This window comes from Pinus tabuliformis, chromosome 1_1 (assembly GCF_031772625.1).
Source record: "Pinus tabuliformis cultivar Carrire ecotype Pingquan chromosome 1_1, CPIR1, whole genome shotgun sequence".
Lineage (NCBI taxonomy): Eukaryota > Viridiplantae > Streptophyta > Pinopsida > Pinales > Pinaceae > Pinus > Pinus tabuliformis.
The window spans coordinates 84,325,549-84,335,808 of NC_142297.1; the positions used below are offsets into that span (position 1 = coordinate 84,325,549).

Sequence of the window (10,260 nt, forward strand, 5' to 3'; positions counted from 1 at the left end):
TACTTGAAATTTGGGACTGATCGAATTTTTTTAGCACTAACAATTGAATGGTACCACCTTGCTCAGCTTGTCGTCCTGATTCTTATGGGCTAAGTCACCAATAAGTGCTCCGGGGGGTCTCATATTTTTTTTTGTTTACTCCTAACGGAGTTTTACTCCTTGCTTAGGAATACTGTAGTCGTCGAATCCCTAAAATGTCAATGCTGCCAAAAGTCCTGCGAAAATCGCGCCCAGGTAGGAACCCACACAACTACTTAGATTTGGATGGAGGATCTGAAGGATTTGAGAAATCTGAATGGTTGATCTGATAGATCTGAACAGCAGAACTGATTGCTGCTGCGGATCTGATGGATCTAATATATCGGAATGGCTGTTCTGATAAATCTGAATGGTGAAACTGATTGCTGCTGCTACTGCAAAACCCCATTTGTGAGCTCTGATCTGGCGGAGATTATGCATGATCCCGCGATGGAGAAGGGAACTAGGGTCTCTAGGAGTGTCAGGTGCTACAAATCACAATATACATAAGGGTCTGACAGTAACACTCGACCCAATTTTTGAGGGCACTAACTAAGGAGGATCAACCGTACCCTTAGTCGTACAACCCGACTACCCTATCGTACGGGCAAGTAATCTCTCCGAGTGTTGTTCTTGGTGTACTGTAGCAGCAAGATGGCTGACGGTTTATCTATGGCGAGGTTTCAAGGGAGCTAGGGGGCTTTCGATATACCCAGAAGGTACTTGGAAGACAGTCCATGCGCGGTTCTGTCTAATGCGCTACTACTCGAAGGGGTACCCACAGGGGTTACAAGGGAGTCCAACAAGCATGACCACCTCTTGTCTTTCCTGTGTGAATTCCTCCCCAAATCTACAGGTTTATGCGCTCAACGATAGATCCCATGGTTTAAAGACGTCGGAACATGTCTCTAGCCAAAATTTTTTTTACTAAAAAATAGAGATCCCACTCGCCCTGGAAAGCGCTCTGATACCACTTATTATGTTCTTAACCTTCAAGATGATACCAAAATACCAAATATGCGAAGAAATATACCCAGAACATAGAACAAGATTAGTAACAAAAAGTATTTTATTATTCAGAAAGCAAAGTTCACTTGCCTCTTCGAGGGGGCAACCTCCAATAGAGCTGAGCTCCATTACAAAATAATACACGATGCTCCTCGCAGGGAGTCTCTATCCTTTATATAGGATTCATACATGCAATACCATGGGGCAATACCATGGTTCTTATCAATACCATCTATCTAATACCATGGCCCATTTGCAACTAACTATGGTCCCGTCATTAAATGTGGGTTAACCACTTACAATTATTAATATGGACTTTATTGACTCTTTACTTAACTATAACTATGACTCGTTCCTATTACATAAATAAGGGGGTTAGGGTGGGACCCTAACACCAAATTACAACTCTTCACTGTTGGCATGTTCAAACGAACCCACCAGGTCATCCTCTATAAATATACATGACTGGCTCTTCACTTTTGCATGCATGCATCAAGTGTTCGCTCTGCCATTTGTTAGCTCGTGCGCTCAACCAAGTCGCACTTCGCATCGGCGGTAATGACTTTGGACTACAGGTTCTTACAATTAGGATGGGGAGGGAGATGTCATTTATCTCAGATTGCTGATTTTGTTGGTTTGTCATTTTAATGGATTTTGGTCTGGGATTTCTTTCTTTTGAAAGCTATTAATGAAGTTTTTATCCATCCCGGTTTTAAGGATTTCTTCATCTTTATATTCCATATTGAGAAAGATAGGGATGTGATTCTTAATTTGGATTAGTTTCATATTTTTTTAATATATATATATATATATATATATATATATATTTCAATAATTTGATTAATATTTCTAATTTTAGTTTTTTTTTTTTGATAAATATTTTTGTTTTATTTGTTGTTGGGAAATATTTTCAAATTCATTTTTGCATTTTGGTGTTTACCTTTTTTTCAAACCACAGATTATGAAAATTTCATTTTGTTATTGGTGATAGTGAGACAAAGCAATTCAATGTATGACTGATTTTGTATAGAAATGGATTTTAACAAATGGTTCTTATCAAAAAAATATTTTGAATAGCAAAAAATATTTTTAGATTTAAAATTGGATTATGAAATAATTCTTTAAAATGTATAGCTATTTTTTATACATGAGCCATTGCTGCACAATCTCCAAAGCACCAAAAAAATAACAAAAAATATTGTAAAAGTCAACAGACTTCACAAAAGATTACAACTACTTTTGGAACAGTATAAACATAAATTTTCTTACCTTCTCTCTACAAAAAGTCCTAAATTGTTATTTTTTTGAATGTATAAATGAATTCAATATCCTAAAAAACTTTTGTAACATTTAAATGAGAAAATTACAAACTCAAACTTATCATTCCAAAAAATTCCCCATTAAATTTAAAAAAAAAGTCAACTAAAAAAATATTAAAAAAAACAAAACCATCTGAAAATCATACTACTCTATAATTTAACCAACATATATTTAATAAAAAAAGCATCCAAGTAAATCCAAATTGATCGATGAAAGCAAGGAGAAAAAACATATTAGAAGCTGGACAAAGTGGAACCACTCTTAATTACCTAGCTGCAGGAATAAGAGAAGTAGTAAAATCCTTGACCAACGACTAGTTGAGCTGATCGCTCTAACAAAGTTGATTCTCGTTGAGCAACGACCAGTTGAGCTTATCGGGCTAACAAAGTTGAGTCCCCTTAACGAGATTAGGAGCAACTGTGACTCGTCAAACACGACAAAATTGAAGATAAAAAATAAATAAATAAATAACAAACTCATTAACAAATCAACCTTCCGCGACTCAAACGGACTGGTTTTCCGTTTATTATATAAACAGTTTGCATGAATTTAAATATGCAAGAAATTTAGAAATGTTGCCCATTATAAGAAGCCAATCAATAATGAGTCAATGGGATTGTTGTTTCTTTGTATTGTATAAAAAGTTAACATGAATTTAATGATGCAACAAACTTTAAAATATTGTCAACTCGGGCACTTGGAATAATAGGCTCATGGTTTTCGAAAAAGGACTGTCAACCGTACAATTTAGAATAAAAAGACTATGTATTTTCTTTTCTTTATTGTAACCAGGTCTGGAATTTCAAATTCTTTTTGCCTGTCAAATTAAAATTTAATGACATTTTTGTATTTTTTTTACCCTTCGTTTTACATTTTAACTAAATATGTGAGTGTCACTGAAAACTCTATTTTAATAATTTTTGTAAATTTATTCCACAGCACACAATAGGTCATCAAATGGAGGCTGATAATCACTGTTGTTTATAATGATTCTTGTTAGATTGAAATTGCAGATTTGTAGTCTATTAGATTTATAGCTCAAATTTATGGTAAGGCTATTTAAACAATAAAATCTTTGAAAAAAACTTACAATCCATGAAAGATAATAAATTATCTAGTGAAATTATAAATAAATCTTAGACCCATACCTGCAACCAAACCTGACATCTGCATAACCTGAGATCTGCACAGTGACCATGGCAGGAGAAAGGGGTAATGAATCTCAACTTACTTAAGAAACCTCTTCCCCCATTATAGTTTAAAAAATCAAATCTTCGGGCCCATGCCCTGCAACCGACCTAATAAACAAAAGAAATCACGCGGTAGGTGTTTGATCTCCGTGTTCTGTGTGACAGGACAAGATTCTAACATTGATACTTGAATATATCTCTATATCGCAGACCGTCTCTCATTCCAAGAACCCTCTAATAGGGTTTAACTGTATGCCTTACCTCAGTGTGGCATAATCATGGTTTTGGAAAATTCTAATTGCTTCTGGTTTCCACATCTCATGGATGAATGCATGCCAACCGAGGTCAGTTGCTTCCTTGCATGGGATAACGCATTTTAGTTTAATTCCATTATAAATTCTGGGATATAAGTGATAACTTTAATTCCATTATAAATTCTGGAATATTTCAAAAAACACTAATGCATATAAGTTAATTCAATAGTTTCTTTTTTCAAATAACATTCTTATACACCAAAAAAAATCTATATAAATTTATATATCAGTTTCAATGCATATTTATGAGTATTAAATCACATCATATTTATTGGAATGGGTGGTTTAATTAATAGATAAAATGGTTTTTTTCTAAATATTTTTTTAATTTTGTTCAAATCTTAAAGATATTTTTTAAAATTATAAGTGGCATTTTTTAAATATTTTTTTAATTTTGTCTATAATTTGGAAGAGATTTTTAAAAATTATAAGTTCAAGTTGTTTAAGCAGCAGAGTTAGAGTGTTTCACTAGTTTTTTAGAACACTGAATCCATTTATACATAGAAAAATGCATTTTAAACAATAAAAAGTAACAATTCTACTTAAAATTATATTACCCAAAAACACTATTTTATTAATATCCTTTACATTTATATTTTCAAAATATTCTAAAATCTATAATAATATTAAAAAAACCTAGAATATTTTAAGATTTACCATCCAATTAAAAAAAATAACCGATAAAAAATCACAGTTTTTTTCTCTCCATTTTAATTAAATTATATTTATAGTTCCATAGAGTTAGAGAATTTTTCGTGGCAGAACTCTCTTTGAGATGTTTGGTCCTCTACCAAGCACACAAAAATTTAAAAATTGAGTGAATCCGTTGAAACTTACCACAAAGTCCTAACTGAGTAATTCAATTTCGACTAAAATTTCATACGCTTAGAAAAAGTTTCACCTCAAAGTCCTAATTGATTAATTCAATTTGGACTAAAGTTTCAGTACGCTGAATTTTTCTTTTCATGGTGGGAGTCGGGACTCTGTTGGAATGTTCAGCTTTATTTTCAAAAGCAATCAAAATTTTAGAGTTTTAATATTAAGAGTTATTTTTATTTTGAAATATTTTTAAAATGTGATATAAAGCAGCCCAATCAAACAATTAATAAAATTCCAAAAATAATTAAAATCAAATCAAATTCAAATTCCAAAAATATTCCGAAATCAAATCAAAACAAAACAAGAGTGAAAACTTTAATTAAGTTCATTGAAACTTCCCGGATGATGTTTAAAACCTAACTTATTAAGAATTAGACGAAACCCATCTGATTCAAAATAAGAAGTTTGAATGATCCTTTCATCAAAATGCCGTAGGCCTGTTTAACACACCAATATAGTGCACGAAAAATCAATTTCACAGCGCAGTACTCACTGTTGGAACTTGGAGCGCTTTCAGGAAGAACTGAACAAAACAATTTGACAGCGTACTACTCATGGGGTCCGTGGGGAAACTGAACAGTGCTCTCTGGTTAAAAAATGACGATATTACCGATACGCGAGAAAATCGATACACAGTCTATCAGAGAATAAGATGAAACGCGGACTCTCCAACATTACAGAAGTATTTAGAACTGGTAGAAATAAATCTTAACCTCAAAATCTATTAGGCGTGAAGTGGATATATGAACTTTGTCAAGGGATCCTATGAACTTTTCTAAATACAACTAAAAGCACTACAAATACATCAATTCAAATTCTTGTTATTAAAAGAATATCAACCTGGATATATCCTTTTCACTATTTGAAAAACCAAGGGACATTACTTTCAGACCGTAGCTGTCACGCCCCTACACCTGCGGTGATCTTCCAACCACTTGTAGCGAGGTGCGGCACCACCGAACGCTTTCTTTTTAACAATACTAACATTTATGGGCTACGCCTATTCCAACATGAACATACTTAACTTGTGTTCTTATAACCGAATAAAGTGTTATCCTTTATACTTCAACAAAGAACATTCTTATTCATTAACCATCAACAATAAACCGAGAACAATACAAGTATAAAGGGAGGGGCAACTCCCCGAACAGTCTGCCCAACAATAATATTATGTCAAGAATATCAGATTTTACAACAAGTGTGTCTTGGCTGAACCAAGTCTCACACTTAACCAATTTTTACAAAAGACAGGCCACCTGCCTTTTACAACATTTCATGCACCCTTGCATAAGGGGGAGTGCTCACCCGAGCCACTCAACCTCCCTACCAAATCCTGCATAAAACCGTGTACAAGAATCCACTCACAATGGCACTCTTTGCCAACCTTCAACCAAGATAAACTGCGCACTTCCTAAGTCCAATGCGCATGAGATATGCGCATTCACTTTACCCCTTTCTGCGCACTTCCTTCCTCTTATGCGAAGGTCCTTAGAGCGAATGTCGAATGAGTGAGTTCGAATGAGCCCAAGCTTCCATGTTTATACATGTTACTGCGTGGGTTTATGGAAGGGTGTCCAGCCTTAAGGCCGACCCCATAATTCAACACTACACGCCCACAACCATGCCTTAACATGTCGGCTTAGCTCCATAATACTTCGCATATAAATGGAGGTTCAACACTTAACCATTTTAAGCGTTTCCCCTTTTCGTCGCATATCGTGGTGAGGATCGTCGCATATGTCCGTCGCACCTTTCGCAAATGGAGCGCCCACCCGTCGCATGTCCGCCCGCTCGTCGCACCAAGGAGCGCCCGTCGTGCCGCGCACCCATCGCTCGCCTACCCGAGTTGCGAAGACCTTACAGTAGCTGTCGTTACATGTGATATTGAAAAATGAAAAAATCGCTTTCAGTACTTACCCTATTTGCTGGTTCTTTGTTTATAGTTTGACATCCATGATCTACGTCTGAACTCTAGTGAACCCTCCAAGATTAGAACCTGAGCTTCACCAGAGCCTGGAGGAATACGCACTGCAGAGCCTGGAAGAATACGGACTGCAGTCTGCGGCAGCGGTACGCACTGCAATCTGTGGCAACAGCACTAGTGACTAGCAGTAGCAGAGTGCAATTTGCAAGTCTCTATGAGCGGCGCCGGGCAGATGGTAGCTGGATTATTCAATGGTAAGTACCTTGTAGTACGCAGTGGGAGGTGATGCAGTTAAAGCCTTTTATTTAAACTGTTACCAGGGTTACTGCAACGATGCTGGTCCGGTGGTGACGTGGTCCAGACTCCATACTCCCGGTGGTGACGTGGTCCCAGACTCCCATACTCCTATTACAGATATTATAGATTTTTACGCTTTCTTTATGAAACTAGACGTCAAAATGATGGGTTGGAAAAATATAATGCACGTCTAACCTGACGTGGAAGATTTTTTCCCTGCCGTCAAATACATTCTGAAATCAAAAATACGTCCTGTGGGACGTCAAATTCCAGGCCTGATTGTAACGACCAATAAGCTTTATCCGAATATGCTTCCATGCTGATCTTTTTTGACCAATGTTTTGGGTCAATTACGGATGTAAACATGTTTGAATCTTATATCTCTCCTATAATATAATATCTACCTTTTTCATCCTGAGCAAAAAAGCTTTGCTCCAGCCTTTTTTTCGTAAAGAATATATGTAAAATTGGAATTGTTGTACGTATTTTCATAAATAAAATTATTAGATATTAGAAGAATATCGTCGGAGGCAACCACTCGACATTTAATTATATAAAGGAATTGGAATAGATGTGTATGTTTATGGTTAGAAATAAAATTAGTATATTTATATTTATTATATGGTTTATATTAATAATATAATTAAATATAGTTGTGTTATATTTTAATGTTAATGTTACAAAAATATTTGTCAAGTTAATTATGGTTGGAAAGAGTTGACTATTATTCACTATATTACAGCATAGAGATTTTGGTAATCTTTAACACTGATTATTGCAATCATATTCAAACATATTCAATAATAGTCTACTATGGTTGACCATATTTAATAGTGGTTGCTATTGGTTGATGTTGACATATTCTCATTGAAAATGGTTGACCATCATTCACTATATTCAATATGATTGACCATGGTTGATCATAGTTGACCATGGTTGATTATGATTGACCATGGTTGATCATGATTGACACCGTAGACAATGGTATCACTGATCATGGTTGACTGATCATGTTTGACCATGGTTGATGGTAGTAGACCATGATTGATCACAAATGACCTTGGTTGACTATATTCAACCATTCTAATCATGGTGACGATCATAGTTGATCATGGTAGACCATAGTATGGTCGATCATGGTCAATCATAATTGACTATGGCAAACTACATAACTCAAATTCATATACAATGCATAACTCAGATTTGTGATTCTAACAAATTTCTAAATAAAAATAACCCAAATAATAAAAATTAAAACTTAAAACAATTAAAATGTACTTATATCAATATCGATACTTATTAATTTTTATTTATTTATAATTGTATGAATCTAGATTTAATAAATAATAATAATTATATTGTCTGGATATCTTCGGCAAAATCACATAATCAATCTTTTGTCGACGCGTTTCGAACCAACCAGTGTGGTTCATCGTTGTCCTAACGATGAACCACACTGGTTGGTTCGAAACGCGTCGACAAAAGATTGATTATGTGATTTTGCCGAAGATATCCAGACAATGTTATGGATCACAGAAGTCTAAATTCCTTAATAATAATTATATTTTATTTTATTTAATATCAATTTATTTTATTATCTCAAAAAATAAAAGATAAAGACTCTGTTTATTAAGGACATAATTTTGTTCAATCCATTTTTTGAAAACTCCCAAAATCTTCCACCTTAACAACCATAACCTATATCTCCAAAATTTCCTGTAGCTTTTTATCAAAATTTTATTAAAATTTCCACTATTTTCCACTTAAAATTGTGGCTTCATTAAACTACTATATTAATTAATTTCTATTAATTACGCCGTAAGGCGTTACCTTTGAGATGAACTTTCCTGTGGTCTTTGCTGTCATCGTTATCATCCGTCTGATTTGATGTTAGACGATTCGAATAATTTCTACCGTTGGATCAAATATCCGGTTTCCATAACTAACTTTTCAAACTACCCAGCGCTTGCCATAATCACGGAACCATTGTTTCTCTCTCATCTTCGGCAACTGCAGAAACATGTCAGAGATTGAGGTGAAGGTGGAGCGTTATGGAGAAAAGTGATCGGTTTCTCTGAAGAATGACTATACATTTTGATGAAAGACGAAGAGGAAAATCTCATTGGAATGCTTTGGATCCGTTATCATCTAAATTGCACAGCTTTCCACCTATGCCGGCTTTTATATATGAGGAGGAATTCAATCAAGCTACGGGATGGAGTTTATGGAATGCAATGGGAGCATCGGGTTACAGGCTAACAGGTTTTGTGAGGGGCTGGTTTGGATGGAAAGATTCTCTAGATAGAACAACTTTTTGTGGTTGTGCCGTAGGGGCCATTAATGGATGCCTCTATGTTCTGGGAGGGTTTGCTAAAGCATCTGCTCTCAAATCCGTCTGGCGTTATGATCCTCGAATAAATGCATGGACAGAAGTCGCACCTATGACCACTGCAAGGGCTTATTGTAAAACAGCTTTCCTGAACAACAAGCTTTATGTGGTAGGTGGAGTGAATAGGGGCAGAGGTGGATTGACTCCACTTCAGTAGGCAGAAATCTGACAGGCTTTGATAAGGGAACCAGTCGACCGTTAGGGATCCTTCCCAATGTGCCCATAACATTGAGAGGGAAAACCGTTCACATGAACGTAATGGTAGTTCAAGGACCCCTGGATTACAATCTACTCCTTGGACGAGACTATATTTATTGCATGAGAGCCATTGTCTCATCAGTCTTTAGAGTGATGTGTTTTCCGCACGAAAGAAGAGTGGTCAAGCTCGTAGACCAGCTTTCATTTCCCGGATCACACATAGCAAATAGCCATATACCAACCCTGAATGGTATTTTCACTCAAGAAATGTCTCAATCCCCAGTCCGTCCACCCGATGAGCGCGAGTGATTCGGGGGGACATGACTGAAACCCAGGGGGCATGCATCCTGGTCTGCTCCGGCAGGAGAACTTCGAGTATAGGGTAGGTTTCCGCGAGAAAATATGACTAGTCTATACTCCCGTCCGTGATTGGAAGAGGGGGTTATTCTAGAACAAGATTTTCTTGTCAAAGTTATGTAAGTGGAGTAGCCTCCTCCACTCACCTTTGTTTATCTCGGTAGACATCGCCGAAGAAATGTTTTGTTTGCGCTGTGAACAGAACAATCTTTGGGTAACCTATAAGAGGTAGGCCTCTCTCGGTAAAACAAATGTTTTAACGGACTAAAGTAGGGGTAACCTTGAAACTCTGTTTTATACCTGGGGGCATGCAAACCTTTTGGAGTGCAAGCGAAGAGCGACTATTCATTTTTTAAATTTTTAGGA

At 35.9% G+C, this 10,260-nt stretch overlaps 1 pseudogene; it reads left to right on the forward strand.

The window, feature by feature from the left end:
* The first annotated feature begins 6,488 nt into the window (after positions 1-6,488).
* On the forward strand, positions 6,489-9,508 carry LOC149211740 (F-box/kelch-repeat protein At1g22040-like; annotated as a pseudogene).
* Positions 9,509-10,260: the final 752 nt, after the last annotated feature.